General features: G+C 56.6%; 1 protein-coding gene across 2 annotated transcripts in view; it reads right to left on the bottom strand.

Annotated features, from left to right (window-relative positions):
* The window catches only part of RAI1 (retinoic acid induced 1), a 129,138-nt gene extending 104,923 nt beyond the window's left edge, over positions 1–24,215 (bottom strand). For both annotated transcript variants that reach the window (XM_039476838.2, XM_074388293.1), the window contains exon 1: positions 23,774–24,215. The gene's annotated coding sequence lies outside the window, so the exon portion shown is untranslated. The remainder of the gene's footprint in view (positions 1–23,773) is intronic.
* Positions 24,216–24,531: the final 316 nt, after the last annotated feature.

Here is a 24,531-nt window from a genome sequence, read left to right as displayed (position 1 = left end):
AGTAGTGACAGGGTTTCACCATGTTGGCCAGGATGGTCTCAATCTCTTGACCTCGTGATCTGCCTGCCTTGGCCTCCCAAAGTGCTGGGATTACAGGCATGAGCCACTGCGCCCAGCCTAAAATTTTCTACTTCTTGACAGCTCTCCTCCATGGCTGCTGTTCCCCTGTATAGACCCCTGGCGGGGGACAGGCGTTGAGTGTGGTGACGATGATGAATCAGTCAGGATGTGCTAACCATGCTGCTTTAACAGAACTCTCAAATCTCAAGGGACCAAAACAACAAAAGGTGATTTCTCCTTCATACTACCATCCATCAGGGTAGCAGCGAGGCTCTCTCTCACTGAGCAGTTGCCACCTTGACCTTGGGCTACCAGAGGAAAGTGAGTGGTGGGGAGCCTCATCAGCATGAAAGGCTCCGGCCGAGAAGGGACATGTCACTTCTGCTCACACCTCACTGGCCGTAACTGACTGGCAGTAAAGTGTATTTTTTGTTTTGTTTTGTTTTGTTTTTGAGAAGGAGTCTCACTCTGTCACCAGGCTGGAGTGCAGTGGCAAAGGGACATGTCATGTTTGCTCACATGTCACATGATCCCCCCCCTTCCCAGACCACCAGGAAGCACAATTTCCCCTAGGCTTGGGAGGGTGAGCATCTGGGAACTTTGGCCAACATCTCCTAAGGACGTCTCACACACCACCACCACCAGCAGCAGCAGCAGAAGCCACGTATCAGCTCCTCCTGTGCCCTGGATGCCAGGCTAAGGACCTAAAGTGGGAGTTTCACTTACTACTCATGGTAATGTCATGATGTCAGGACTATGTATATCCACGTTCCAGATCAGAGCTAAAACCTGTACAGTAAAGGGACTCACCAAGGTCACAGAGCTCATGACGATGGGGTTGAGATCGGAATTCCTGTCTGTGTGTGCTAGGCCTTTACATACCCCACTGCCCGGCACAGGTGCTTGGGGAGGCTGGGTGGTGGTTAAGGACTGCCCTGGGGAGACAAAGATCCCCCCCACGGGGAGGGCCATCCTGACTGCCCCACCACAAAGAGCCCCCTCACACTGCCATGTCCACTCTCAGGCGTCCAGTGCTGGAACCCCTGGAGATGATAAGGCCAGTCCCAGATTCTGCTGAGAAAGAGACAGGCCCAGAGGGAGCAGTGATGGAGCTAGGGTCACACCTTGTGCAGGGCTGAAAAGAGACTTCAAGTCTTTGTCCATCATGGTCTCAGTGTCCCCAGCTGCCTCAACAGCACTGGGTGCCAGGGGACGACAGCCTCTGCCTCAGGAAGGCCCCTCAGAAGCGAGGGTGGGCATGTGCACTCCACCTTCCTGGCAGGCCAGGCAAGGGTGTAATGGTCCACCATGGCAGGGTCCCCAGGACCTGGCCCATCAATCCTGTCGCTCTGAAAGCCTGGGCCACCCACTAAGCAGCTGGGCTGCCCTGGTGCACAGTGGCTCGCTGCTCCCAGGGACAGTCCCCAAGAGAGAGACCTGAGAGGCCTAGAGGGGAGACTGTGCTCCAAGACTCCACAGCCAGGACCTCTGAAGACAAGGCCTTGGGCCTTCTGGGAAGGCGCATGAGGGTTCTGTGCAGAGTGGAATGGAACAAAAGAAAGGAGGTCGGTGGGGTTTGAAGACAGCGTCAGCTAGGCATGACGGTTCATGCCTATCATCTCAGCACTTTGGGAGGCCAAGGTGGAAGGATCATTTGAGCTCAGGAGACTGAGTCTACAGTGATCTATGATCATACCACCGCACTCCAGCCTGGACAAACAGAGTGACCTCCTGTCGCAACTAAAACAGAAACAGAAAAAGAAAACAGACCCAGCTCTGCTCTGTGACCTTAACCTGTCTGAGCCTCAGTTTTCACCATGCTTGTTTTGCCCACCAATGTTCCCTTCCACCTGAGTCCCAGAACCATGATCTAACACCTTCCAGAGCTACGGCCGGGCCCCTACACCACAGAGGTTATGGGAGGACTCCTGCTGCCAATGCCGCAAGGACGCACTGCCCTCAGAGAGTCCCTCCCACAGGTTTTGGGCCTGGGGGCTGGATCAGAAAGCAGTCCCCACCCTGCATGGAAACCCTCACCCGCTCTATTCCCCAGTTTTTGCTGATGATTCTGCGATCTGCAGTGCAGCCTTTTCGTGTCAGCCTGGCCTCCAAGCGGGAGGAGGGCGTGGCGGGGGGCGTGGCTGTTATCCTGACCCTGACCTGGATAGGAAGCTGGATCCTCCCCAGCCTCCAGCGAGTACACTCCCTGCTTGGAAGCCTTGAGTCGGTCCTCAAATCCCCTTAGGGCCCCTGCCCAACTCCTGGGGGTGGAGGTACAGGTGGGGAGGGAGAGTGATGGGGCCTCCCCACTGCTTCTGAGCCCTGCCCACGGCTTACTGCCCTAATCATCCAGTCCGCAAGCATTTACTGAGCACTTACTACATGCCAAGTGCTGTGCTAACCACCGTCAAAGAGATGAAGTTCAAAAGGCAGGGCCCTGCTTCCTGAGTCTAGCAGATGCAGAAGATGCATTACTGATGCCTCACAGCTCAGCAGGTACACGTGCAGGCTTCGAAGTCACACAGCCCTGGGTTCGAGGCTCAATTCTGCCACCTCAGAGATGAGTGACTTTGAGCTCACTCTTCACCCCCACTGCATCTGCAGAATGAGATATTAAGAGAAGCCACTTCATGGGTGGTGCTAAACTACTGGGTACCGAGGGTTTCACACACAGCCTGGCAGGGAGGTGCTCAGCCCCTGTGAACCTCCTTCCTTGCCTTGACCAGAGCAAGGGCAGAACCCCGAGGCATGCCAGTAAAGACCTCCCTCTAGGTTTCCACCACCTCATTAATCAGGGAAGACTGTCCACCCGGCTGTGATGCCACCTGATGCCCCTGGCAGCCTGCCCATTCACCTCCATTTTGTCTGCAAGGACATCTGGGGACAAGAATGGGTGCAGGGGCATGGAGTTGGGCAGCAGGCCCCACTGCTGCCAGCCCCGATGGGGTTACTGCCCATTCCCCCTTCCCACACACACAGTAGGCTCACAATAAACATCTGAGGCTTAGGCTGGTAGTGGGGAACTCGGCCGAAGACAATAGGCTGCATCCTGGGATAAGGTGATGGCACAGCTTTCGTGCCAACTGAAGGGTCTGAACTCGGCCCTCTTGGGAATAGGGAGGCACTGAAAGTTGCTGGGCAACAGAGGAACCTCTGGCCACTTCTCCAGCCTCATGCCTCCACTTTGGAGTGGGCTCAGTCTTTCTGTGGTTGTCCCTTACTCCCCTCATGTGTGCCAGTGTTCTGCCCTAGCCAGGGATGAACTACAACTGTTTCCCTACCTGAAACACTGTTCCTGCCCATTAGCTCACACTTATCCTTCCTTCCAGGCTGAGCTTAGAAGCCTCTCCTGGCCTTCCCAGTCTGAGCTCAAAAACTGTTCTCTGCTTCCTTTAAATTGGTCCTTTTTTCATTAGAGGACACGTATTCCTTTCGAGGGCTGCCTCCCTGACTGGAGTCCTTGGAGGGCAGAGCCCAAATCTGACTCCCCTCTGCCTTCTCAGCATTGCCTGACAGAGGCGGGACCAGGGCCAGGTGGCCTCCCAATGGGCACTGTGTAATGCTTTAGGTTCGGTCTCTGAGATGCACAGAGGGAAGAGAAATGGGACGGGAAAGGGCAGAAAGGAGGGGCTAGCCAGGCATGGTGATGTACACCTGTAGTCCCAGCTACTTGGGAGGCTGAGATGGGAGGGCTGTTTGAGCCCAGGAGTTCAGGGCTGCAGTGAGCCATGATTGTAGCACTGCACTCCAGCCACCGTCTTGAAAGAAAGAAACAAGAGGGGCTGGGCACAAGGGGAAACGGAAAGGGGGGGAAGGGGACCATCTAAAAACTGCATGAGCAGTCTGCATACTCCCTCTTCCCTGTTTTCCTGCCCTCTGCAGAAAGAGGAGAGAGAGGGAATGAGGGAGGGAGACGGAGGGGCAGGGCCTACCCCAGGGCTCACCTGATGGGATGGGGAGCAGCCCAGGGAGGCCTGCAGAGAATACCATTAGGTCTCAAGGTTTCCATGAGGTTCCCATCAGTCTCAGTCTCAGTTTCTTCTGGGCAGAAGGCTCAGGGCAGCACTGCAGCCCCCCAACCCAGGGGGGGGCCATCCCCGGGGAGAGGCAGGGGCTGCAGAGGCAGGGGTATGCAGAGACAAGGCAGTCAGACAGACCGGCCTCAGTGAGATGTCAGTCCAGGGGGAGGACATACCCAGACAACCTTCACCAGGGGCAGGTCCACTCATCAACAAAGGGCCCAGACCCATCCCCATCCTAGGAGGACAGAGAATCATCTTGGAGGGACAGGATAGGGCGGGGGTTCAGGGAGGATGAGCGAAGAGAGGGGCCTTTGTTGCAGGCAGCGGCACCAGCTTCTAAACGCGAAGGGGGTAGGCCGAGAAGAGGCATCTGGGGTCTCTACGAGGTCGCATTCAACCCTCCAGGGCGCCGGGCACATAGTATGCGACCACCATTATTACCGCTCGTGCAGAGCATCGTGGCACTGGGTCAGCGGCAGCAGCGGGTCCCGAAGGGCGTTGAATGCCAAGCCCAAGATGGCCGGGGACAGCGCTGGGGAACACGAGGCCAGAACCCAGGGGCGGTGCGGTTGATCGCCGGGGCGCGGGTGAGAGGGTCTCTGGCAAAGCAGGGTGATAAATGAATGAAATGAACTCGCTATGCGAGCCTCTCCCGCGCAGTGGCGAGGACTAGCGGGACCGAGCTGCAGCCTCGGCGGAGGAGGCCCAGCCTCGTGGAGGCCCCGTCGCTCTCCCCTTCCTTGCCTTCCCCTCCCTTCCCCGCCAGGCGTCGTTTTCCAGGTAATTAAGGCCGTTCGGGCCGGCGCGCAGCTGCTTCCGCGGCCTGCCGAGCCTCCGGCCCGGGCAGGTGCAATTAAACCCGCGCGTTCGCAGCCATTAAGCTTTAATGGGGCTCATTAGCATAAGAACGAGAAGACGCTTTGATGGCGGCCACCCCCGCAGGGGCAGCGCGCGAGCGCGGAGGGGCGGCGGGGCGCGGCCGCGGGAGCCCCGAGCCGGGAGCCGCGCCTCCAGCCCGCGGCCCAAGGCCCGCCGGGGCAATCCCGCCAGGGGCCGGGCGACAGGAGGCGGGGCCGCGGGGCCGCGGGGCCTGACCTCGTCTCCGGGGCTCCAGGCTGCATCCGAGAGCCGGAGGTTTCACAGGGCCTAGGCCTCAAGAACAGGTCTTTGGAGGGCGAGAGCGAGGAGGCCCAACCTAGAGGGTAGATGTGCTTTCCCAAAGAAACTGCTGGGGAAACTGAGGCCTGGAGGTGCCATGTGACACACAGCCCAGGTCTCAGCCTGCAAGTGGCTCATTTATTCAACAAGGATAGCTGCCAAGGCTTATGTGCGTTTTAAGGATTTAGCATAAATTCTCTCACTTAATCTCCCCAACAGCCCCAGGAGTAATGGGTACTTGCTCTTGTGATCCCATTTTACACAAGAGGAATCTGAGGCTTGGAGGGGGACACCCGAAGTCCCACAAGCCACAGTGAGCTTTGAACCTGGGCAGTCTGAAGGGGGGATTATAACTAGGAAGCTGGGCTTTGCATTATGGCTCTGACTGTGGGCCGTGACCATCTTGACTACCTCATAACTAGGAAGCAACACAACCATATGTGACACCACCAGGAGAGGCCCGGGGTGGGGAGGACTGTGACCAGCTAGGTAGCTGGGTGGGCCATCCTACCCAGCAGACAGTAGCCAGCTCCACCAACCGTGGGGGTGGTGGGGGGGGAAGCAGGGTGGAAGAATTCAAAAGAAATGTAAACTGGAAATTGGAAATGAAGTCAGCCAATGTTTACTCACTGGCAATAAGTTTGATTCCCACCCCCCCAGAATGGATTGGCTTTCAAAACAGGTCTGTGGGCAAGACATGGCAGGAGGATGACCACTTTGCCATCTCAGTCCAGCATGGAGTGCAGTGCCCAGCAATTACCAGGTGTTCATGAAACACTAGTCAAGCAAATGAATGAGTTGAAGGCATGAATAAATGCTTTTCTCTCCAATTGGTGGGGGGGAAATAGGAGACTAATTCTTCAAGTTTATGTCTTCCAGGCTTTCTTTGGTCCAGGAGGTGGCTCTGTGAGAGCAAAAGGGCTCAGAGGAACTGGCAGGTGGGGCCTGAGGCAGCGGTGCTGTGTTTGACTCCAGGCATCCCCTGGGGCAGTGCCTCCAGCATTCCAAAGTCAAGGCTGTTGCCGACAGATGTCTTGAGGGCCCTGGCAGGGAGCGCAAAAAGCACCGAAGAGGAGACACAGACTGCCTGAGTTCCACTCAGAGGTGATGGGAGCCAGAAGGAAGCTGTCAGCCCCCAGGAGCCCAGAGAAGGTGGGCAGTTGCCTGAGGCCACACAGGTCTCCTGATTCCTTCAGTCGGGGCTGAGCCTTTACCTAGTACCTGGATCCACCCCCAGTCTAGGCACAGGACTCCCTGTCTCTGTCTTGAGAAGCTCTGCCCGGCCTCTGTCTTGGCTTGTGATCAGCCTGCATTCCCATACATGAATGCATGACTCAAGTCACTGGATTCTCTGATTAATGTCTTTCTTCCTTTGGCCACACCTCCTTCAAGGGCAGGGATTTTGTCTGTCCATGCAGATCGTGGCTGGTCTCAGTGCCTGGCCCACAGTAGGCCTACAAACATAGATGTCGACCAAGTGGAAGTATCATTACTACGGAGTCACACTGCCAAAGAAAACTCCGTGCCTGGTGTGAGCTTTCCTACCTCCCCAAGCTCTCCAGCCTCCTCACAGCTGGCTCAGGGGTGGAGAGGGGCCTCAATGCCTCCACAGCTAAGCAGGCCTGGGGAGGTGCAAGCAGGGGAAGGGCTCAGCTTCCCCTCCAAGCCTGACCCTGCGGCTGGCCCACCCCCTCACCTCTGGTCTGCAAAGGCATCTGCCCCAGGGGAGCCCTCCGCAGCCTCATTAGCAAAGTAGTGACAGACACACTGGCTACAAAGGGGAGGGGAGTTACAGGGTTGAGGGCTGAGGGCTGTTACAGGGTTGCCTGCCACATTCCTGACCACTGAGCCCCATCTGGGCCAGGGCTGGGCCTAGAAGAGGGACAGAGACAACGCCGAGAATGCAGAGTTGGGCCCCACAGCAGGGATTTTCCCATTATTCTTTGCTGTTCTTGAGTCCTGGTGGGACTCAACTCTTGAGTAGCAGGAGACAAACCTCAGCCTGCTGGCGCCTCAGCCTGATGCTCTAGGCCTGCTGTGAGCCACCCAGCAGCTCAAGTGCGAGAACAGCCACAGGGACCGGGGCGCATGCCCTCTGTGCAGAAGAGGAAACTGAGGCCCAGGGAGGGGTAGGGTCACCCCAGGGCAGAGCACTGGAGTGGGAGTCATGCTTTGCCATTAGGTCTCTGACTGTGGGCCTGGACCACCTTGAACACCAAATTCCCTCTAGTCTCTGGGCTGCAGGGCAGGAAGGCCTACAGTTCTGCTGGAAGACGGTCAGGTGTTGTCAGTACCCATGCAGGGCAGGATAGAAAAGCAGATACCCCAGCAACTCGGTCAGTGCGCAGTGCTCTGCCACTGATGACAAGTGGATGGGAGAGACCCAGGCCTCATACCACAGGACATGCACACAGACAGTGACCCGGCTCCACACACAGCTGCCCCAACACACAAAGAACATGTGATCTGCTGTGAATACTGCCTGGTGTATAAGCACCCATACCCTCAGCTCATTTCCTCAACTCACACACACACACACCCCACCTGTTGGTCCCAGTCACAAACACAGACACACCATCTAACAGCAACCCCCCAATGCATGCAAACACACTCTGTTTTTACACACACGTCCCCAAGCTCAGGAACACAGCCACACCCATTGTCACTAATTCCACACTCAGGTAGTGCCCAGACCACAAGAGCAAACTCATATAAATGAATCATGTTCAGCACATCAATCTCGGTTGCCTCCTGGATAAAGGTAAAGTGAAACGGGTCTTAAATATTTTATAACTGAATAAACCTGTTAAGAGAATAGAATTTACAGGGCTGTTGACTGCAAGCTGACATCATCCCTCCCTCATCTTTTCATTTCTGAGAACACACAGCGGCAATGGCAGGTGGTGGCCAGGCAGGGCATGGCGTGCCCATGCCACACCCACTGCCCCTCAGTGAGGGCTGTTATTCCTGAGGAAAGGGGCATTCTGTGATTTTTTTCCATCCAATAAATCCAGCTGCTGCTCTGAGACGGAGCCCTCCATCCTCTTGTCTCTTCAGCTTTTTTCCCCAAGCCTTGGATGCCTTTTAAATGCCAATCCATCCCTGGCAACCGTGATTTCCCAAGGCCTGTTTCACACAGGGCTTGGATGTATTAGAACTGAACTGTTCTGGAATAGGGGAGAACAGACAGGCCTGGCAGTAGGCATGGACAGGGACAAGGGCAGCTGGTAGCTAGGCCCGAGGGCCAGCTGGACAGAGGGAGGACGAAGCCAAGATCTGAGACCTCCCTGAAACCTGGCATACCTGGGCCAGAATAAAGCCCTTCACTATTGGAGCCCATCTCAGCACCAGGCCATGAGTTTAGCATGTCCCTGTCTACACTAAGCAGCCTCCTAGGCCCCCAGCAAACAGGACCCCCTGGCCCAAGCTACATATCATTGGTTAGTGGCAATGGGGAAGGGCTCTGTAGGGGGCTACAGGTAGGGAGAGGACACACTCAGAAAGTGAACAGCCAGTCCAACAAATCACCCCCAGAAATGTCTGCCTCATCTCAGAAGCTCTCCTAAGAACATGCTTCAGGAGCATGTTAAACAGCATTAGTGAGAAAAGTGGGATATCAACTGGTACATACAGGAGTAATGATGGCATATCTAAACAGACAGAAAGACACAAAGTGAAAAACCCCGTGAACGGGTGCTGGGGGAGGGCTGTGGGGGGATGACAACTGTGGCTGCCTCTGGAGACTGAGCATGGGTGAATTTTTTTTTAATTTGTCATATTTTCCAAAAGTCTATAATAAGCCTGTCCTCCTTTTATAGTGAGAAAAAAGCTATTAAAACCACCAAGTGCCTTACAAAACCAAATATATAGCATGACTCTGTATATGTATCATAAGTGGTTTATTATACATCTACATAAAGTATGTTAACAGTAGTTACATCCTGCTGGTAGGATTATAAAGTACTTTTTATTTTCTTGTATTTTTGGATATTTCTACAACCAACATATCAATAATCTGACAATTTCATTAAGGACAAAAATGCTTAGGACTGGGATCTTTTCGATGGCAACCCTGAGTCTCTTCTGCTACAACTGCAGCCCATTCTCAGCCTCTCTGTGCATGTGCCCTGGGTGAGGGAGAAAGGCAAGAGGACAGCCTCTCAAGCAGCATACAGCCTCCCTTCAGAGACCCAAAGCCCAACATTAAATTTAGCTGTCTGCTCAGTACAAGTGAGGTGACAGAGGGCAGCTGAATCAGTGCCTCTTAAGAGACTAGGGGAGGCGGGGCACGGTGGCTAACACCTGTAATCCCAGTACTTAGGAAGGCCAAGGTGGGAGGATCACTTGAGGTCAGGAGTTTGAGACCAGCCTGGCCAACATGGTGAAACCTCGTCTCTACTAAAAATAGACAAAAAGTAGCCATGGTGGGTGACTGTAATCCCAGCTACTCCGGAGGCTGAGACGGGAGAATCGCCTGAACCTGGGAAAGGAAGGTTGCCGTGAGCCGGGATTATGCCACTGCACTCCAGCCTGGGCGACAGAGGAAAACTCCAGCTCAAAAAAAAAAAGAAAAGAAAAAGAAAAAAGACTAGGAAAAAGGTGGCGGCTGTGGAGTGAGTAGCTGGGGACTTACGGCACAAGAAGGCCGGGTGGGGACAGGGCAGTGTTGGCAGAGGGCAGGGCTGGCTTGGCAGCAACGTTCTGGAAGAGGCTGCCCAGGGCAGGCGGGGTGCCCGAGCTCAGGAGGTAGGAATGTGCCTCCCGGCCAGACAGTCCAGTGACTGCCAACTAGGGGAGGCCCGCGCTCCTGGGCTGGAGGGAGGCTGGCTGGAGCTGCAGGGTCCAGGCCCGGACCGCGTGAGGTGTGCACTCCCGGCTCGCTCCTTTCTCCCGACCTAGCGCAAAGGATAGGTCCTGACTGGCCCATGGGCAGTCCCAAGGAGGGCAGAGCTCCAGACCCAGAGACTGCAGCTGAGGGGCTGGCCTTGTCCTGGCCTCCACTTTCAAGAGCCCCAAGCGGCAGGAGCCGGGTGGGGGGTCCAGCCTCCCCCCATTATCCTGGCCCCCGGAAGCGCCTTCCCGAGGCCTCTGCCGTGGGGTTGCCGGGCGCGGTGAGCAGAGCCAGTCCCGAAGCTAACCCGTACAGGATCTCGCTCATTCTCCCCAAGCATCCAGGAAGTGGGAGAAAGAGGCCCAGAAAGGAGAGCCGACCGGCCGAGTGACCCGCAAGCAACGGCCGCAGCGCGACGACTGGAAGCCCCCGCGGTCCCGGAAAAAGACCCGGGCTCCGCCAGGGGGCGGGGCCTCGACCCCCGCCCCGCCCCGCGGCCCCGCGGAGCATGCCGGGCCGGGCGCTGCCATGGCGACGCGAGCGGCCCGCCCCGCTCCGCCCCCCGCCTGGCCCCAGCGCCCCGAGGCTCCCGGGCCCCCTCCCGGCGTTGGCGTCGCGGGCCCCGACCGCGGCCTGTGGGACGCCGCCGCGGAGGAGGCCCCGGCGTGGCCAAGATGGTGGGCGCCGCGGGAGGGGAGGGGCGGGACCGGCAGGAAGCGCGGGCATTTGCCCTCTCGCCGCCCCTTCTCGAGGTCGGGGAGAGGAAAGGAAATGGCCTCGGAGGCGAGAGTGGAGCTACCCGCGCGTCTGGCCTGACAGCTCCTACCTAAGCCTTCCCTGGAGGCCCGGGTCCGCCCAGCCCTCTGAGAGGTGGGCCAGGTGGGGGGGCTGACCTCGCGGGGATCCAGAATGTGACACACACCCCAGAAAAGATGCCCGTCCCTCCCCACAGGAAGGCCCGTCTTCCTGGCTGTTCCTCCCCGCACCTCCTGCGCCTCCACCCGCGACGAGGAGGGGCCGGTTTGGTTCCTCAGGCCTAGGGGCCTGATGCCAGCCTCTGCCCACCTACACCCCGGGCATCCGTTATTGGGCAGAGAACCCGTTTCCCCTCAGCACAGCTGCCTTCCCGGTCAAAGCCTCCAAAGTGCCCACAGATCTGAGCAGAAGTAGCTGCCCTCCCAGGAGACCGGGGAGGCTAGCAGCTCCCAGGAGACCCTGAATCCCTTCGATTCTGTGTCCTCTTAGCAATGACGGGACAAGGGTAGGATGAGAGCATACAGTGACTGGGGCCAGGCCAGGTGACTCTCCTCCTACGTCAGTGAGTCCTACGTGTGAGTGACTGCCCAGATTAGGTGGGCAAACAAGCCCAGATCTGTTAAGCAGTGAAGTAGCAGAGCTGGGACTCGGCCAGGCTGTGACTCCAGATGCCTGTCCACAAGGAGCGGCACTCCCTGCTCCCTGGCTGTCCAGCCTGGGCTGGTCCAGCCGCCCATCTCTGGCCCAGAGCAATGGCCTGGTCTCCTGTTCCTTCCTCTCCCTTCCCCCTACCACAGGCCTGGCTTCCCTTCCGAGCCGCCAATCTGCAGCCACACAAAGCCCTGTTTGTTTGCTTTCTCTGCTGCTCCCCCTGGATCCGATGTCTTAGCTACCTGCCGCCTGGCTTCCTCTCCAAGCTGCCTGCCCAGCCAGCTGAAGGGAAGGAGGGGCGGCCATTGCAGCAAGCCCCGCCTCATGGCCGCCCCATTACTCCTTGAATCCACCTCCCCAGTGCAAGGGGCTTCTAGCCTGGGTGGCCTGACCGTCGACAATGGCTTGGGAGCCCCCTCGCAACATATTAGAAGTAGGGTGCCAGCTGGGTGGAGCAGGAGAGATGCCTGGGGCAGGGGGAGGGGAGCTGGAGAGGCCCAGCCAGCCTCCCCTCTCCTTTTGTGAGCAAGCTTGTTTTGTTTGTCAATCAGGAAGGCTACCCCTGCCTTTCCAGCAACCTACTGGCTGCCAGGAGATAAGGAGATGAATGGGACCAGGAGGGCCTGATCAGAGGAGGTGGAAGAATGATGCCCTGGTTTCATCGCCCTCACCCATCCACACTTTCTGGGGATGCCCAGGTATCCCAGGCGCTGTGATGAGAGCTTTACAGGCTGCACAGGGGGCCTCACTTGGTGGATGCCTTCAGTGACCACCCAGGGCAGGCCCCTCCACATGGCAGGCACATCAGTGTGGAGATGTACGCACCCACTGCAGTGTCGGGAAGCCCTACACAGTCAGCCTGAGCGAAAACAGGGCTTTCACAGGCAAAGAAAAATAAATACCCGAATTCCACACCACCTTCTCCACCTGCAGAGTGGAGTCTGCCCTCTCTCCTCTTTCAAATAAAGAAACCCAACACTGATAGGCACAGAGATACTGCAATCTTGCCTGGCTCCCTCTACCCAGGACTTTTTTATTGCACCCTGCCAAACTGGGTGGCCCAGGGACCTCCTCCTTCCCCTTACATCCCCTTCTATGCTGAGTTTAACCCTTATAGCAACTCCAGGATAAAAGCATGATTATGCCCACTTGAGAGCTGAGGAAAGAGGAGGCTCTGAGGGAGAAAGCCATGAAAAGCAAAGCTGCTCTGGTCAGAAGTCAAGCTCATGGCTGTCTGACTGCAAGCCTTCACTTCTCACAAGATCACGGTTATTATTTAATAGCCAGGGATTAGCTCCCGAATGGAAGAGTGACTAATGTGGGGAAGGGGATAAGGAGCAGGCAGGGCCTGCTCTGCCACTTGGTTGCTGTGTGATGTCAGGCTGATCACTTAACCTCTCTGTGCTTCAGTTTCCTTGATAATCTATATAGGGCAGTTAATAAGACTTAGGGAGGACCACCCAATGCCTGGCACAGTAGTGGGCACTGGATGCTGGCTTTTCTCCATGATCCCTTTCAGAATCCAAAGAGACAGATATTCACATATTAGAGGAACCAGGTTTCTCCCAACAATGCTTTCACCCAGTTGGCCCTCCTGCCAGGAACCCCACCCCCACCCCCCGCCCGGCCACCTTCCCAACCCCTGTAACCATTTCTGGCCCTCTCAGGCAGAGGCCAAGGGCTGCCAAGCTCAACTCCCCAGGCTCCTGCCCTGTCTGGGAGACCAGGGCCTCACAGTTTAATTAGCCAGGGCAGGGGCCCCAGGGGACAGTGTCACCCCAAGGGAACAAAGCCAGCTCCATCCACATCCTGCTGGACTCAAGGAGAGAGCCACTCAATCAAGTCTGATTTGGCAAAACGTCTGTTTTACTGCTATTTCGAGCCACGGTGGGGATTTTCTGTGTTTGTCTCAAAGGTATCATAAACCAGCTTCCTTATCGCCTCCCCCACCCCTATCTGTGTTTGAGATGAAAATATTGTTTTTCCTCTGCTCTCTTTTTTCCTGCTTCTCTTTCCCACCTATCAGAAGAATGCAAATGAGAGAAAGGGAAAAGGCTGGCCCCAGGCTGGGGGGGGGGGGTAGCACCTGGGCCTCAGGTGCTGCCACCGCCCACCTGACTCTGCTCAGTCCCCCGGAGCACAGCATGCTGGGGGCTGGAGTTGCCTCAAACCAGTCTAAAGGGTTTAGTCTTCTCCTTTGTCTTCTCCCTACCTCTGGGAGCCACTTCCTGGCCCACTGAGGCCAGGTCTTTTTCTGATCTCTCCCTGGGCATGCACCAGGTGCCTGGGGGCCTCCCCACACACAACATACCCTTGCCCTTTCTGCCTCTGAGCCTTTGCCTGGGCTGTGCCCTCAGCTGGAAAGACCTCCCCAGAGGCCCTCCCTTGAAGAAGTGGAAAGCCCCGTATCTCTCTTTCTGCCCGATGCCTTTTCCTTCATAGCTCACATTACAAGTCAATATCCATATCTAGGCAATAATTTCTGTAACATCTGCTCAGCTACCACCCTGCATGCTTCAAACGGGCGGCGGCTCCATCTGCATGGCCACTGCTGCTTCCCAAGGCAGGGATCTCAACCCTCGGCACCACGGACATCGGGACCAGCTGCTGTGTGGTTCCGGGGCTGCCCTGTGCGATAGGATGTTTAGCAGCATCCCTGGCCTTTACCCACTAGATGCCAGCAGCACCTCCCTAGCTGAGACAACCAAAAATGTCTCCAGACACGGCCCAGTGTCCCCTGAGATGCAAGATCACCCCTGAATGAGAGCCACTGCTCCACAGCCTGGCACAGAGCCCTCTGTAATGAGTGAATACATGACTTTATCCCTCTAAAGTCTAATAGAACATATGATTTTATTTTACCTTTTATCATTATCATGTAGAGATTTCATTTTCCCTATCAGAACAGAAGCTTCCAGAAGATGGGCCCATGTGACCTCAGCTGTGAATCAGTGCTGCTTGCCCATAGCTATTTGCTGAGAAATAACTATCAAAGCACCAGAGAGCAACAGACTAAAAGCTATTCCCACTCCTGCCCACCCCAAGCTGGAATGCTGGGTGACTTTGCTACAGGAGTTAAGCTTCTCTGGGCCTCCTGTCTCTCCAGCTGCTGTAGTAATTCTTTGTCCACTTGGGTTCATGGCAGGTTTACAACTTCACATCTCTATGCAGCTGTAGCCCCTAAGAAATCGTTCAGGTGCTTTTTACTTTACATTGAGAATTCTTATCATCACTAAAAGGCACAATATTTACTAGGCACACTATTCCTGTGCCCAGGACTGGCTAAGAGCTTTAGAGGCCCTATCTCATTTGATCCTCTTAACAAAACTACAAAATATGTAATATTACTTTTGCCATTTGATGAAGGAGGAAGCGGGCTCAGGGAGGCCTGAGGGACCTGCCTAAGAACACACAGAGGCGGGCAGTCCTGCTGCCTCACACTGCTGAGGAGTCCTCAATCAGAAAATGCTTTCCGCTTTCATACTTGAGACGGAAATTCCTTCTTTTTGAGACAAGGTCTCACTCTGTCGCCCAGGCCGGAATGCAGGGGCATGATCTTGGCTCACTGCAACCTCTTTCTCCCAGGTTCAAACAATTCTCCTGCCTCAGTCTCCAGAGTAGCTGGCATTACAGGCGCTTACCACCACACCCAACTATTTTTTTGTATCTTCAGTAGAGACGGGGTTTCACCGTGTTGGCTAGGCTGGTCACGAACTCCTGACCTCAGGTGATCTGCCCACCTCAGCCTCCCAAAATGTTGGCATTACAGGTGTGAGCCACCTTACCTGGCCCCCAACTACCCCACCTTTTTTTTTTTTTGGAGACAGAGTCTCACTCTGTCGCCAGGCTGGAGTACAATGGCACCATCTCAGCTCACTGCAACCCTCCGGCTCCCAAGTTCAAGCGATTCTCCTGCCTCAGCCTCCCAAGTAGCTGGGATGACAGGTGTGTACTACCACACCTGGCTAATTTTTTTTTGTATTTTTAGAGATGAGGTTTCACCATGTTGTCCAGGCTGGTCTCAAACTCCTGACCTCAGGTGATCCGCCTGCCTCGGCCTCCCAAAGTGCTGGGATTACAGGTGTGAGCCTTGGTGCCTGCCAGGACTGAAATTCCTTCTCAAATCAAGTACAACTGCACATGAGAGTGGACCTTCCGGGTGAATATGGCCTCACAGCATCAGGCCCCAGCAGCCAAGCAGAGAAGCAGCTCCAGGTTGCTATAGAAGGGTCTGTCTGCTTCAAGGAGTCGGGGGGCTTTGGCACCCACTTCTGGATGCCAGCCCTCACGGAGAAGTGCTGCCCAGGGTGACCTCCTTCAGCACCAAGCTGGTCCATGAGGTCCTTCAGGTCAGGAATAAAAGCAACAATGGGTGAAGGGACACGCTCTAGCACTTGTAGCTGACACTGGACTTGAACAACCACCCGCCCTATGAGGTAGATTCTATCAGTTCCCCCATTTTACAGATGAGGAAACCAAGTAAAGGAGATAAATAATTTAGCTAAGCTTGCAAGTGGAAGACCCTGGATCTGAAGCCAGGCAAAGTCCAAAATACGTATGCATATCCACTATGCTACATTAGAAGTGCATCTCATTCATGGCTGTGTTTCCAGTACCCTGGTGTTCAACACGGGATTTAGATATGAACGAATGAATGAATGGAGTTTGTGGTTATACTGCCACTGAATTCACAAGTTGCTGGATGCTTTCCTGAGGTCCACCTATACTACTAGGGCAAAGTCCCTTTGGATACAGAAACTCTGGCCAGAAAACTAGTAGTAATTCTCACCTGCCCCATATATAAAAAGACCCACTCAATCGATCTGCCTTGACCTGGCTAGAAAAGAAACAAGCACCAAACTCCTCATTTTGGCCAATGTTATTACGGGTAAGGTTTACATGTGACCTGGCATGAATGGTAAAAGAAAAATAATTGGCCAGGTGATGGTGGCTCACGCCTGAAATCCTGAACATTCTGGGAGACCGAGGCAGGTGGGTGGATCATTCTGGCTCAAATAATAATGATAATGATAATAATAATGGCGATTTCTTCCACATGCAAAACACTTTAATAAGAAAAATAACTGCCCAAAGCCAGGTCCAATGCAAGCACTTTGTAGGCTGAGGCGGGCAAATCATGAGGTCAGGAGTTCAAGACCAGCCTGACCAACATGGTGAAACCCCATCTCTACTAAAAATACAAAAATTAGCCGGGCATGGTGGCACACACCTGTAGTCCCAGCTACTCAGAGGCTGAGGCAGGAGAATCGCTTGAACCTGGGAGGTGGAGGTTGCAGCGAGCTCAGATCGTGTCATTGCACTCCAGCCTGGGAGACAGAGCAAGACTCCATCTCAAAAAAACAAAACAAACAAACAAACAAACAAAAAACAAAGGGCCAGGCTCAGTGGCTTACGCCTGTAATCCCAGCACTTTGTGAGGCTGAGGTGGGCGGATCACCAGGTCAGGAGTTCAAGACCAGCCTGGCCAAGATGTTGAAACCCCATCTCTACTAAAAATACAAAAATTAGCTGGGTGAAGTGGCAGGCGCCTGTAATCCCAGCTACTCAGGAAGCTGAGGCAGGAGAATCACCTGAACCCAAGGGGTGGAGGCTGCAGTGGGCCGAGATCATGGCACTGCACTCCAGCCTGGATGATAGAGTGAGACTCTGTCTCAAAAAAAACAAAAACAAAAACAAAAAACACACCTGCCCAACAGCCCAGCAGGGACAGCCCAGCTGAGGAACTATGCACCAGCAACCAACCAGGAGGGGTCTGTATTTATTTTTTTGAGACTGAGTCTTGCTCTGTCACCCAGGCTGGAGGGCAGTGGCACAATCTCAGCTCACTGTAACATCCGCCTTCAGGGTTCACATGATTCTCCTGCCTCAGTCTCCCAAGCAGCTGGGATTACAGGCACATGCCACTATACCCAGCTAATTTCTGTATTTTTAGAAGAGATGGGATTTCACCATGTGGGCCAGGCCGGTCATGAACTCCTGACCTCAAGTGATCCATCCACCTCGGCCTCCCCAAGTGCTGGGATTACAGGCATGAGCCACCTCGCCCGGCCTATTATCCCCATTTTAAAGGGGAGGGAAATGGAGCCCACAGTGAGCAGCTGGTACCTAGATTTGAACCCAGGCTGGTGTGACCCTGTGTTTATGGCCCCAAGCTATAGGACTTCCTTGCTTTCCAGATCACAAAACACAGCATCACTCACTTTTTTTTTTTTTTTTTTGAGGCAGAGTCCCCTTCACCCAGGCTGGAGTGCAGTGGCACTATCTTGGCTCACTGCAACCTCTGCCTCCTGGGTTCAAGCAATTCTTGTGCCTCAGCCTCCCAAGTAGCTGGAATTACAGGCATGGGCCAGCACACCTGGCTAATTTTTGGATTTTCAGTAGAGATGGGGTTTTGCCACGTTGGCCAGGTTGGTCTCAAACTCCTGACCTCAACTGATCCGCCTGCCTCGGCCTCCCAAAGTGCTTGGATTACAAGCGTGAGCCACTGTGCCCCAGCTCACCTCTTAACGCTTACAACAAAGCCCATTCACATTTTTGACAGAAGAGGAAACTGACCCTCACAGAGGGAAAGTGACTTGCCCAAGGGATGCTGCAGTTGGAACTAAAATGCATTTCCTGACTCTGAATCCAGTGCTCCTTCCCCTACCCCACCCCTATCTTGCCTTCCCGATGAGCACAGCCTCCAAGAAGGGAACTCTAGGAGGTGAACCCAAGCTTCCTTGGATTTTGCATGTTCTCCTTCAAGCCCCTGACCATGGGCCTGTAGACACTCTGAGCAGGCCCACTGCCTCATTCTATCGCTGTCTCCACGGGGTCCCTGGTTTCTCACCCCCAAGGAGTGCGTGACTTGGACCCACAGACCATCAGTCGGAGAGCAGTCCACCCTCCCCCATTTACCAATGAGACTGAGGCAGGAGAGGAAAGGCAGATGCCCCAGCAGTCCTGGCTCCCCACCACAGCGCCTAACAAATGGCTCCCCTGCCCCCCACCCCACGCTTGCCTGCTGCAACCCCCTCCTGCCTCTGCATCGCATCCTGGGTGCCTTCTCTTCCCCAGCCTCATCACTTTGTGCAGAATCTAGATGCTCATCCTCCAACTGGCCCCTAGACCTCAAGGGCCTCAGAGCCTGGACCACAGGCTTGTTCCTGTCTGGGGCCTGTGCAAGCATGGAGCCGAGGCGAGAGGACACTTAGGGTTGTCTGCTGGACAGAGAAGGAAGGCATGGCCCATGGCAGTGGGAGCTGATGTGCCTGGCCGCTTTCCCTCCCAGCCCTGAGCATACTCTTCAGACTCTCCAGCAGCAGCAGCAGCAGCGGGAACTTCTCCGTCACTCCTTGTCTTCCCCCGACCTCCATCTCTCCCAGTCCCTGCTCACCACTCCCCGGGTCCCCTACCCCCACTCCACCCGCTCTGCCCTCCTGTTTTTCTCTTCCCTATTTCTCCCCTCCCTGGCTGTGTCACCCCAGACCACACATACACACACACACACACACACACACACTCTCTCTCTCTCTCTCTCTCTCTCTCTCTCTCTCTCTCTCTCTCTCTCTCTCACTTCACCCAGCTCTGCCCCCTCCCCCCGACTTCACATGGGCTCAAAAACCAGTGGAGCAAAATCTGCCTTTTGCCAGCCAAGCCCCAGCCTGCACCTTCAGCCCTGCCTCCTCCTCCCTGGTGTCACATTCCAATCTCAGATCCCCAGTGACCCACCAAGAACAGGGCACAGCTCTGCCCCAATCACTGGGGAACAGGACGAGCCAGTTTCTCCCAGGCCCCTCAGGAAGCAGCCTGGGGAAACCGCCCCCATCAACAAGCCCATCACCCCACTCATCTAAAGTCTGACAGCACAAGATCCACAGAGACCCGAGCATGCCCTTGCTAAGGATCAAAGGGACCCATGGGAGACCATGTCCGGGCTCTCACCCTCTCCACCTCACCTGGCCCTCCTGCCAGGAAGCATTTCTGAGCGTCCTGTGTTCCAGGCCTCGCCCTTGGCGCTGGGCCGGAGAGAGCAAGGAGACGTGCTTTTAGGCCTCGATGCTCCAGCCTCATGGGGAGAACAGACACTGGCAGAATTGCCGATAATTCCGTGATAAACGCTACACCACGAGTATAGACAAAGGGAGATGACTCATTCTGCCTCGGAGGTCAGAGGAGGAGGAGACAGGACGTCTGTTTTGGTCTGGGGCGGCAGGGAGGAAGGTGAAGGGCATCCCAGGTGGAAGAACAGCCCAGCCTGACGAACAGAAGCAGGGATGCACATGGCTGCACCTTAACAAGGAGGTGCCGGCTGTGGCTGGAGGGGACAGGACGGAATGAGGGCAGGGCAGGCAGAGGACACCAGAAAGGGCCCTGGGCAGCGTGGGAAGCACTACAGATGGGACCTTTATTCAGAAGGCGGCAGGAGCCACTGGAGGTTATCTGCTGGACTGAGAAAGATCACTCTGACCGTGCTGCTGGCCAGTGCCTGGGAGGGGGCAGGGAGGCCAGTGAGGAGGTCCGGCAACAGCCCAGCCTCTTCCGCCACCATTCTTCCCGAGCCAAGTCCTCCCCTCTTGGCCACAGCACACAGGCCACGTCCTGTCCAGCCTCCAAAGACTTGTTCTGCCCACTATGTTCCCTTTGCCAGGAACGCCCCTGTCATTCTTACCTCGCCGTGCCTGAAGCACCTGCTCAAAGCCCCCTCCTCCAGGAAGCTCCCTCCTCCAGGAAGCCCCAAGCTCTGGTCAAGGCCTTGGCTATTAGCTGGGTCCCAATCAGCCACTGGGCTGTGAACTTCTTGTGGCCAGCACAGGGATGTTTCCTGCTTGGACCCCGGCATTAGCACAGAAACAGTGGGTCCTTGGAAAATCCCCGTTCCTTTGGGCCCAGCGCCCAGGTGCCCTTTCCACAGAGACCCTGCTCTGCACACACCGTTGCTGCTGCGTGCACCTCCTCCCTCCCTGTGGAGCCACACATTGGACGGGGGATGAAAAAGCCACCCAAGCCATGGCCACAGACAGCTGTTAAAAGCAATGAGTTTCGAACATGGACTGCCGTGGAGATAGAATAGCAATAATAATACAATAATGACGGCAGTAATCAGCATTTATTGGCATAAGCCCTGCGCTAAACTTCGTATGGATTAACTCCCTACATCTTTACTTCAGTCCCCTGAGGTCTGTACTGTGATTCTCCTAATTTTAAGATGGGGACACTGAGGCACAGAGCAGTAAATGGCCCATTCAGTATGTGGTGGAGCCAGGAATCAACCCAGAACTTGCCCTGAAGGACTTCGCCACACAACCAACCTCTCCAAGACAAACGGAGAGGAAAAAGGAAGCTGCCTGGTGAGAAGCCACAGTGTGTCCCCATTTGGGGAAAAATAAAACTTTGCATGTACTGGTATATGCGATATATGTGTGCCTGAAGTGAGTAACAAAAAGTCTGGAAGGAAACGTTCAAACTGTTACCTGGGGTTACCTGCAGGGAGGGTGCCGAGGGAACTTTCACTTTTACTACATATATCACTGGCTTATTTGCATTTTTCACCCAAGTATCCGAGTGTTACTTGAGTAGTTTAAAACGGGAGGAATTAGGGTTGCAATTAACATTTGTTGAATTAATAGATGGCAAATTAATTTCCTAGGCCTTTTTTTTTCAGATTCTGGGTATGACCCATCAGTAGACTGCAAAATTAATTTCGTGGGTAGCAATCAGTAATTTAAAAAAAAAAATCAAATACACTAGAACAAAAAGTATCATAGACCAGCAGACATAGTAAGGGAGTTATTTCAGTAAACTTTTGTTTCAGTTATATACAGTGGGTATGACCTGTGTAGCTGCCTAAGATGTTATTTCTTACTGCAGGTCACAGGCAAGAGTTTCAAAACCACTGGGCCGGGCTTGGGACTGTTAAGAGGAGTAAAGCTGGGAGCAGTGACTCACTGCTGTAATCTCAGCACTTCGGGAGGCCAAAGAGGGAGGAACGTTTGAGCCCAGGACTTCAAAACTAGCCAGGGCAACCGTGGCGAGACCCCTGCTTCTAGAAAAAATAAAAGTAAAATTTAGCTGGGTGTGGTGTCGGGGGCCTGTGATCCCAGCTCCTCAAGAGACTGAGGCCGGAGGATTGCTTGAGCCCAGGAGGCTGAGGCCGAAGTGAGCTGTGTTCGTGCCACTGCAGTCCGGCCTGGCCGCATAGCAAGACCCTGTCTCAAAAATAAAGAGTAAGACAGAGCATCTGCCTACAAGAGCCCCACGGTCAGTGGAAGAGAAAGGCAGCTCCAGCACCCCTGAGTTCCCTTTATCTCTGCAAAGCCAGAAGAATGCTGGGCTAGTGGGAAAAGTCCTATTTTGCCCACTCCACAGTTGGCTTCTGGGGCCTGGATCTCGCCTTTATACATTCTCCTCCTCTCTAAGGCGTCTTCTTCTGAGAGCTTTTGCCAGAGTTATGGGGCTGAGCCTGCCCTGAGATCAGAATGACTGTGTCCCCTTCTGTGTCACGCAAAAGGCCACTTCTCCTTGCTCCTGGGCCCCGAATGTACCGGCCAGCCTGTCAAGAGGGGGAGGGGTGGGAAACTAGAAGATTCCTTTCCAGCTTCCAGATCCCAAGGGCCACGTTCCAGAGAAGCCTCTGAAAAGGCAGCTGTATGGTCAGCCGGGAAGAGCCACCATTCAGTCTGCAGGGAGGGCCGTCCCCCACCTGGAGTGGGGCTCCGAGCAGAGCGAGGTGTGTATGGAGAATGAAGAGGAGCCGTGGCAGGAAGAGAAGCAGAGCCCCCAGCTCGGGGCTCCCATCACGCTGGCGCCTCCACCTCAGCTCTCCTAACCCACCCCCGCCTCTCCTCCCAGGGCAGCAGACAACTAAAAAAAGATAAAATAAAAAGAAGTAATTCCCCTGCTCTGACGTCAGTGCGAGGTCTTAACAGCCCGGCAGCGGCATGAAACTGGATTGCAACCAGATGTAATGCCCTTGAATTCTCAACACACTGCTGCGCTGGAAAAGACATAAAGCGGGAGAGGGTGGGGGGGAGTATTGGTGGGAGGAACCGTGCAGGTCCCGCGTGGGTCCCTGAATCCCGGCCCGCCGAAACCGCGGGGAAGGCGGCGCGGGAGGAGGGCGGCGCGCGGAGCAGCGCGGGGCCGGCTCCGCCATTCAGGCGCGCGGCCTCCCCTCCCCCAGCCCCCACCGGCGCATTGTTACACTCGCTCCCATCCATTCAGAGCCCGAGGCCCGCCGCGCCCCCGCCAGCCCCGGCTCGGCGCAGGAGGGCACCGCCGCAGCCCGCACTCCGGCCCCTGCGTGGACTGGAAAGCGACCAAGAGCACCAGGAAGGGAAACTGCTCGCTGGGAAAACGGGCGCCCCAGGAAGCTGGGGCCGTGACGGTCTCGGGCCTGGCTGGTGTTTCGCTTCCCCTCGGCCCCACCACGGAGGCCCCTGGAGCGACCGGGCTCCAAGTGTCACCCTCGCGTCCTGCCACCCCCTGTCCCCGCCTCACTCGGCTCCCATGTCCTCCTCCCGGGTTTCCTGCCTTCAAGGCGCGGGGGGGCCGGCCTCGAGAAAGGCGACAGGCTGCGCCGCTGTCTACGGGGCGCCAGACTCGCGTGTCCGGGGCCCCCGCCCGTGACGTCACCCCCGAAGGGCCCGTGCGCCCCGGGCCTGGCCGCTACAGAACTCTCCGGGTCGCGGGGGCCGCTTCCTGCCCGGCCTCAGGGCCTGCGCACAGGCCCAGGCGCCGCTGCCCGGGTGGGGGACACCGCAGAGAGCCCGCGCACCCCATCTCACCACGCACTGCCCTCGCCGGCCTTGACCCACGAGACGGCCACGCCAGGCCCGGGTCACGCATGGGGAAGTCAGCCACCCGCCCCCCACCTCGGGCGCACTCACAAAGCTCCCCTTCACCCCCGGCGCCGCGCGAATGTTCCCCACGTCCCCACCCCACGCTCCTCAAACACTCCGCGCCTCGGCGCAAGCAGAGCCCCTGCCACACTCGCCCCTCGCGCCCCGACGCCCCCACCCGACCTCAGCTCCGCTCACATCCCCAGAGGACCCTCCGCCGCGGCGCAGGGCGCCCCCACCCTGCAGCTCCCCAGACGTCCATCCGGTGACCTCGCGCACCCCCCACACCACACAAAGCAAGGACCCCGCGGACCCCACATCTCAACCCAGCGCGCGCGTTCGGCCCCCGAATCCGCCTCGGCTCCTCACCGGGCCCAAGATCCCGCCGTTTCGCGCCGCCCCCGCCCCGCGGCAGCGTCCACTGCGCCCCCCGCGCCCCGGAGCTCGCTGCTCACCTCGGCGCCCGCGCTCACTCAGGGGCCCTGGGTCTGGCGCTGCGACTTCGCGGCCCGGAGGCCTGGGTGGCCATGGGGGTCCGGTCGCGGCGGCCCGGCCGGCCCGCGGCCAGGCAGGAAGGAGGGTGGGCCGCGGCGCCCCCTCCTCGCGCCGGCGCTCGGGCCGCGGGCAGGGGCGGCCTGCTCCGCTCGCCTCTCGCCCTCGCCGCCCTCGCTCTCCCACTCGCCTCTCGGAGCCCAGCCGCGGGCGGGGGCGGCGCCCGGGGGCGCGGGGAGCGGGTGGCGCGGGGACCGGGCCCTGGCCGCACACCCGGCCGGGCCTGCCTGGTGTCCGCGGGTGCCGCGGGGAAATGCGATCCCCTCCGCACAGGAAGAGCGGACGGGCGGGCGACGCGCGGGGGGAGAAGGAGAGCGAGAGCGCGAGGAAAAAAGTTCCCGGGCGGCCTGGCTGCGCTCGCTCGCGGCCCCGGGCGCCAGGTGGGCCGTGCGCGCCCCGACAGCACCCCCTGGCGGTCCGCGCGCCACACTGCGCGCCCCCCGCCCGCCGGCCTGCGGGAGGGGGCCTCTGCCGTGGGATCCCCGCGCGGCCCGGGAGGACTCCAGCGCCCGGCGTTCAGGAGCTTCCAGCGTCAGGCCAGGCCCCCACCCTCACCCCGCCGCCAGCCCTCACCTGTGTCCACCTCTTTACAGTTTGAGAAACATTTTCGATTTCAAAACTCCACTGGCTTCATGTAAACTTCATTTACTGGGCACCTGGC

This window comes from Saimiri boliviensis, chromosome 17, assembly GCF_048565385.1.
Source record: "Saimiri boliviensis isolate mSaiBol1 chromosome 17, mSaiBol1.pri, whole genome shotgun sequence".
In the NCBI taxonomy this organism is placed as follows: domain Eukaryota; kingdom Metazoa; phylum Chordata; class Mammalia; order Primates; family Cebidae; genus Saimiri; species Saimiri boliviensis.
This window is presented reverse-complemented; position numbering and strand designations above follow the sequence as displayed.